We start from the raw sequence: 7,258 nt of genomic DNA, 5'->3' as shown, positions 1-7,258 counted from the left end.
TCGTCCACTTCTGCTCCTCTGATTGGGTCAAGGCTTGGACCATTGCAAAGCTCTTTCCGATCCGGTCGTTTTGACATAAGGTAGGCCCAATTCGAGGTCCGAGTCCAAAGATATGGCATTCGAAGTTCTGATGGCTTTTGCTCCTTTATCTCGCTAATGTGGCACATTTCTGCACATAATGGACTTTGAAGCCCGAAATGCATAAAACACGTAATCGATATTAACTCTTACTTATTATTCACATAATTGGTCTAACAAGATGATTATTAAGGGGTTAAAACTACAGCTTTTGGGCTCTTATCGCCACTTTTAGAAGCCTTGTCTTCTTAACTACTTGCTTCCGAAACTTGCTACTCTATTACATTATCCGCAGCCTCATGACCTCTATCACTTGCTTCCACATCCATCAATGCAAAGATCTGTTGGGTTTGGTTCGTTTATGAGAACTTCAGCTTTGGATGAACCGCACCGTCCCCTTGAATGTTTTCACTAGAGATTCGTTCAGTAAAATGTTCTTCTTGTCGTTGAATAATACCTCATTCACATTCACACCGGCCAATGATGTTGGCTCCTTCAAAGACACTAAAATTGTTTCCCCGATCAAAATCAGAGAAATACTATTTTATGTATGCAAAAATGATTTTGGGAAAACAAAGCAGGAATGGTTGCTAAAGATGACTTAGCCCATCAGGAAACATCCTACAGCTAAGTAAAGATTCATGATTAGAATATATAGGCTCTACCACAAGCCTAACTAAGACGTAATATCTGATTATTCTTATCCTTTCTCCCTAGAGTTCTATTGCAAACGCATATGAGAAGAGACTGTGATATTTAGGAAGGAAAAAGGAAGATTGTTACATTGGCTCACCCAAAATTTCACCCAAGGCGTTCTTAGTTACAAGTTTCCAACAACGAATCCTAATGTACTCGAGCTTAAAATGCAAGAACATATTTTTTTTAACTAACCTGAGATTCTTCATGACGATCAATTTTAGGTGATGGTTGAACCGTCAAGTTATCAGGCACAAGCTCTCTGTTCTCCAAGTTTGGCGAAGGACTAGGAATGATGAACTCCAACACCTCTACATCTGGATGTTTGAATGCAACATGAGCTTCTGATTCTGTGCTTGAAGGAGGTGCATCATTGACAGGAGGAAGAGCTGAGTTTGAGCTGTTCACAAATTGTTCAACCACAAATTTCGGCTCCGTGGGATCTTCAACCAACCATTTCAAATATGTGTCATACCTTTTTACTCACACTTTGACAAAGATCATCCTCACTACTCGGTTGTTTCTCTTCGGTCTCAATTCCTTTTCTTTAACTTCATTTCCGGGATCTTTCCCATTTTCATCAATACCACCAAGAAATGAAGATTCCCATCAGCATATAGATATCTATCATAAGGCTCCTCGGTGAACTCCGCTTCGAGACCTCAACCCGCATATCGGTTACGGAGGAACTAGTAGTGAGAACATGACCTTTAACCTAATAATTTAAATATTCATCAATTGACCTCTTCTCAACAAAGAAATGGACTTGAGTCGTGAACCGGTTCTTTGGTATGAGCATCATCATCCTCCATTACCCCGCTATTAATCTCGAGACCTCCAATGACAATGATGGTCCATTTGGCTCATTATAAGGATTGTTGAGATCAGCTATTGATGGTTCAATATCTTTTGATCGAACTTCTTCAATGTTAATACCCGAGACCTCTTCATTGATACCCGCTGACGAGGAATCGCTTGAGTCATGGCACTTTTCTTCAACTACTTCTGATTTTATGAAAGCTTCAAGTCTGTTAGGCAGGCTTATTTCTTTTCCAACCCCTTCGATCTCAACCTTGTTGAGGTCAACACCTTGTTGAGGTCAACATCTCCCTTTGCCTCTTCGCCAGACTTCATCAAGTCTACTTCAGTAGAGGATTTCCTTTCTTGCTCAATAAGATCAAAATTATGGTTGGTCTGGGAGATCAGTGCTCCTTGAGAAAAAATTTGTTCGGTTTGTGCAATGTAAATTTCTTGATCAGTAGGAGGAGATGGTGATTCAGACTCTGGGACAGAAACCAGTCCAGATATTACTTTTTCACCTAATTTCTCATGTAATCTGGAATACTGCATGCAAAGTGATGCTTCAAATGCATAGTAGGGGGTCAAATTTAGTGTTGTTTCTCTCTTTGCTTAAGTCCCCCATGAACGAAGGTCCCAAACTAAAGCTTTCATGCCCGCTAAGTACATATCTTTCCTCAAATACCGACATGAATTCTTGATGAAAACTATCCTCGGTGAGATTGGGTTTTCTTCTTGGGTCATAAGGAATATCAAAAGGATTTCCTCTCGACTAAAACGAAGGAGCGTAAGCGAGAAATGTGGTAAGCCGTCAAGCATACCGGAATTGTATGGAACCTCAAAAGGGTTGTTTTTCACCATTGTAATGGATGGAATATGAACTGGAGCGTCATTGCTATCAAAGTCTATTAGATTCTTCTCCACTACCTTGTGAAGTTTTGCCTTGCTCTTCCCTTGGCAATTAGTTTCTCTAATCGTTGATCATGCTCCATTTCGAAGTCCCAAGATCCATTAGATTCTTCTCATCGCCTTCTTCCCAAGAGAATACAAATTTAGCTCCATCCTCTTCATTCTCATGTTTTTCTTCATGGTTCTCGGTTTGAATCGCACTCCCATCAAGGGATCTATCCGAACAATCCAAAGTAGTATCAAATTCATCCGTAGAGGTACGGGCAAGCCGAGGATATTTGGGATCTAACAAAGGATCATTCTCATCAATCAATCGGAAGTAGATCGGCCGAGGGAGTATCGGAGAGGAACATGTTGCTTGATCGTAACCAAAATTTGAACTCTCAAAGATCGCCCGATTGATTTGCACTTCAAAGCCATCGACGCCATTCTCGAGGAATTTCTAGAGGTCGCCCTCAATCCCGACCGTTCTTCCGATGAAACCTTCATAAGGCTTAGTGGAGAATGACACCTTTTATCCTTACTACTTAAAACCTTGCCTCCAATGGGAAAACTACCAATTTCTAATGCTCTTTCTTTTACGCCACTTCTCTTCCTCGCACGACTTTCTACAAAATATCTGTCATCTTTCTCTATATCCCCGACCATTCGAGAGATGACATTGCATGGACCCTCTTCTCTTCCTTAGGGTTATTGGGACTACCAAACTTAAAAGTATGTTTAAAGGAACAAAGAAGATGAGATAAAAATAGGGGAAGAAGAAATAAAAAATCTTAGCACAGATGGGAAAAATCTATATACAGTACATAAGAAAAATAGTGCAACCAAGACTAAGGCATAATTATAAATCCATCTATAAAATGTTTGTATCGAAAAAACTAGACTTCTCCACATCTGAACTATATTTTTTATTGCACCAACAATACCCATCTCTTTGACAGGGTATAATATCAAATGACTGAACACACAACAACAAAAAGCTCACAAAATTTAATGAAAAATTCAAAAACCAGCTTCCATTAATCAAAATGTGGGGAGACTGGAGAAGAAAAGCAGAAAAACGAAATACAAATAAATAAAAATGGATAGAAATATTTCAGGGAGGATAAACTCACTAAATTACATACAAATATGCAAAATCAAAGAGAAAACAAAGATTGCGAAAGCAGAATATGTATTGCCCCTGTTAGATTATCCACATTTCCGCTTCTTTGTAGCAAAACTAATTGGGGAAGAATTGCAACTGCCTCGAGGTATATCGAAAATGCCCAAAAGATCCGGAAAAAAAAACAAGTTATATCAAAACACCACAAAATGATTTGCTGGGAAAAATTGGAAAGATGTTTACATAGAAATTAGAAAGTAATATTGTATACGACTTGAAACAGCAAATGTATTTCTTCTATAAGATCATCCACGAGTTCTTTTATAGTCTAGCTTTAGAGAAACTCTGGGTTTACGAAGAAAAAGAGTGCGTTTACGAAGAAAAATAGTGCGAAAGAAACTTTCACTCAAAACAGGCGGATACCAAAAAGAGTGTTGTTATTTTTATTTTTTTATTTTATTTTGTGCCCCTATTGAAAATATCTCAAATTTATTTGGGAGATATTATTGGATTTAGGCAGTTATTGGGGTATTTCAAAAATTTATGTTAGTTATGGGATACGAGAGTGTTTTGTTGGGTATGTCTAAGATCTCCCTTTATATTTGCGTTTCTTTGGACTAATTTTTGAACCAACTCAACCTTATTTTCTTGGAGTTAAACCACGCACCTATTTAGACTTATTTTCTTTTTCCGTCAAAACGACTAAATTTATTTTTGTGGTTGAAGAAGATAGTTATAGGAAAATGAGGGGAGGTGTTAGTAAATAATAATAATGGTGATCCTATGTGGCAATGGGTCGGTCGTATGCTGAGTCCATTTTTGCTGCAATTTTTCTATGGTTAGTTTGCTTCCGGTCCAGTAAAAAGCCTCCACCTGTCAATAAAAACGGACCCAAAACTCATTCCGTTTTTCCCTCTTTACTCCCACCCAAAAGTCAATTTTCCTTTATTCTTAGTACTGCCCCTGCTAGCCTATACTAGTATAGCACAACATGACAAAACTGAAAAAAAAACAAAATGAAATAAGACAAAACAAAAACTGAATGAGCTGGAAAGAGAATAGAAGGACTTAATTTTTTTTTTTTGTATAACTAGCATTTCTGTTCTACAGTCCAAGGCCAAAAATATCGGCCGATATATATCGGTGATATTTTTTATATATATCATTACAAAATGATATTTTGACTGATTTACCAAAAAGAGAAATGTCACATATATATCGATATGTACTGGTTTTTTGGAGTCCAATATTTCGCCCGACATGGAAATATTGGGCCATACTACAGTCTATAATAACATCATATATGCCAATGTGTTAAGGCCATAGTTCGTTATTTCGAACGGAATCTCAGAATTCAATTGAATATTTTGGTTTTTGAAAAATTTAGAATTTTATATTAAGGGTCGAAAAATTGCATATTTCAAAATCTACTCTGGATATACTCGAATACCTTCCGAAATCCCGATTTTTGAAAATTTTGGAATTTCAGCAATTTCGAAATATTGAACTATGTCTTAACCATGGTTTAAGATTTCAGAATTTATGGAATTCCGACAACTTCAAAAACTATAGTCCCGATTTTTGAAAAATTCAGAATTTCAACAATTCCGAAATATTGAACTATGCCTTAACCATAGTTTAAGAATTCCGACAACTTCAAAAACTATAGTCCCGATTTTTGAAAAATTCAGAATTTCAACAATTCCGAAATATTAAACTATGCCTTAACCATAGTTTAAGAATTTCGACAACTTCAAAAACTATAGTCTCAAACTATTATAAGTGATACTACAAGAAAAAACTATTATAAGTGATACTACAAGAAAAAATTAATAATAATTAAGTATCAAAAATTGAAAATGGAGGCATGTAACAAGTCTCAAATTTTGACTCTCAACTAGGGTTGGTCAATTGGACTAGGACCTTTGGGCTTGGTTTGACCAATTTAACATTTTTTTTTTTTTTTTTTTTTCTTTAATTAATATTATATTGATATATAATCAAATTACAACGAGAGAGGTGACAATCGCGCTACAAAGTGCACTACGAGTTCCTTTGCAATTGCAAACCCTACTCTAAAAAACAAACTCATTTGCAAGAGTCCCTTTATTTAAGTTTTTTTTTAAAATAATAATATCCAACAAGTATCAGTATTATATTGTAATATCCGACTCGTTTGAGTTTGTGCTTGAACTCGAACTCGTAGTGCAAAACAACTCGAGCTTGAGCCCCATATTAAACTCGAAGTCAAGTTTGATATTCAATTGTTCATATCAAACTCAAATGAAAAAAGATGGTAAAAATTTTCCGAATAAAAAGAATAAGCTAGAAACGATATGATCATAGTTCTTGATTTCGAACGGAATCTCGGAATTCTGCCAAATATTTTGATTTTTAGAGATATCGAAAAATTAAGGTTACGGTCTAAAAATTCAAAATTCATATTCTGAATTTTTCTCATATATTTCAAAATCTACTCGGAATATACTCGATGACCCGATTAGAATTATAGTTTTTGAAGTTGTCGGAAATCTTAAACTATGGTCAAGGCATAGTTCAATATTTTGGAATTGCTGAAATTCCGAATTTTTCAAAAATCGGACTATAGTTAGGGATGTCCATTTTGCCCTAAAACCCGCCCAAAACCGAACAAAATACCGACGACGAACCCCGCCCAAACCGACAAAACCCAAATCCAAACCCAAACCGAAATACATAGGGTAGGGTCTGGTCACACTCTTTAAACCTAGACTGACCCGACCCCGACCCGATAATTTAGCCCTAAACCCGTTAAAAGGGCTAAAAAACCCAAAACCGAACCCGAACCCCAAATCCGGTTTCAATTACATACTACTAATTTCATATAAAAGAATGAGTTAGAGAAATATTTGGATTATGATCTCATTCATGTTTACAATGATGAGTTATTTAATATATTGGATTATGAAAAAAAATTATGTCGGGATTTCCAATTTTTTCAGTAATTGCACGTGATCACGTGTCTATAGTTCATTCCGAGTCTATCTATTTTTTAAATCATATCAAATAATTATGTCCGAAAGATAGATGATAATTACTTCCAAGTTCATTAGAAATTTTATTTTGTTTAAAGGATTGGTGGATAGCCGAAGAAGAAATAAATTGTAGATATATAAATAAAGTTTCTTATTGTTTTATTTATTCATTTATACCGGGCTTTATCCTATCTAAAATCCGAACCCGAGCCCGATGGATACCCGAAATATAGGGTTAGGATAGGGTTTGGTCACACTTCTTAACAAAATACCCGACTCCGAACCCGACCCGCTGAAAACCGGTATGGGTTCGGGTAACCCGATATCCGTTCAAAACCCGAAAAGTCAGATTTAGGCCGGGTCGGGTACCCATTTGGACATCCTTAACTATAGTTTTTGAAGTTGTCCGAATTCTTAAACTATGGTTAAGGCACAGTTCAATATTTCGGAATTGCTAAAATTCCAAATTTTTCAAAAACCGAGACTATAGTTTTTAAAGTTGTCGGAATTCCACAAATTCCGAAATTTTAAACCATGGTTAAGGTATAGTTAAATATTTCAGAATTGCTGAAATCCCAAATTTTTCAAAAACTGGGATTTCGGAAGGTATTCGAGTATATCCCGAGTAGATTTTGAAATATGCATTTTTTCGACCCTT

Source organism: Coptis chinensis, chromosome 7 (assembly GCF_015680905.1).
Source record: "Coptis chinensis isolate HL-2020 chromosome 7, ASM1568090v1, whole genome shotgun sequence".
NCBI classification, from domain to species: domain Eukaryota; kingdom Viridiplantae; phylum Streptophyta; class Magnoliopsida; order Ranunculales; family Ranunculaceae; genus Coptis; species Coptis chinensis.
The sequence above is the reverse complement of the archived record's forward strand: the minus strand, read 5'-3'. Positions refer to the sequence as shown.